The sequence below is a fragment of the Atta colombica genome, unplaced genomic scaffold (genome assembly GCF_001594045.1).
Source record: "Atta colombica isolate Treedump-2 unplaced genomic scaffold, Acol1.0 scaffold137, whole genome shotgun sequence".
Classification (NCBI taxonomy): domain Eukaryota; kingdom Metazoa; phylum Arthropoda; class Insecta; order Hymenoptera; family Formicidae; genus Atta; species Atta colombica.
Window position 1 is genome coordinate 598,674 of NW_017259225.1, and position 315 is coordinate 598,988.

The window sequence follows — 315 nt, forward strand, 5'->3', positions numbered from 1 at the left end:
AGCCGAGGCTCGTGTACCGACCGTCTCTTCCGCCGCTAGGGTTGTCCATCGCGGCGTCGGCGCGCACATTTAATCCCTTCCCCACGACGGCGGCGCCGATTCTTCGCGACGGAATCGCTATCGCGTGCGGAACTCGGCGCAGTGTCCACCACGTGATCGATCATCTAGAGGAACACGGGACAACAACGCGCACCGCACGAGCGCTCCCCGCGAACTGAATGCGTCAAGCGCCAAGCGGAGTATCGTAACTTGACCTACGTGTGCTTAACCACAGCGCAGCGCCCAGGCGGGCACGACGGTGGCGGCGGCGGCGGC

At 65.1% G+C, this 315-nt stretch overlaps 1 protein-coding gene across 1 annotated transcript in view; it reads right to left on the minus strand.

The window, feature by feature from the left end:
* The window catches only part of LOC108684711 (serum response factor homolog), a 23,678-nt gene that overhangs the window by 20,265 nt on the left and 3,098 nt on the right, over nt 1-315 (minus strand). The gene's annotated exons all lie outside the window — the stretch shown is intronic.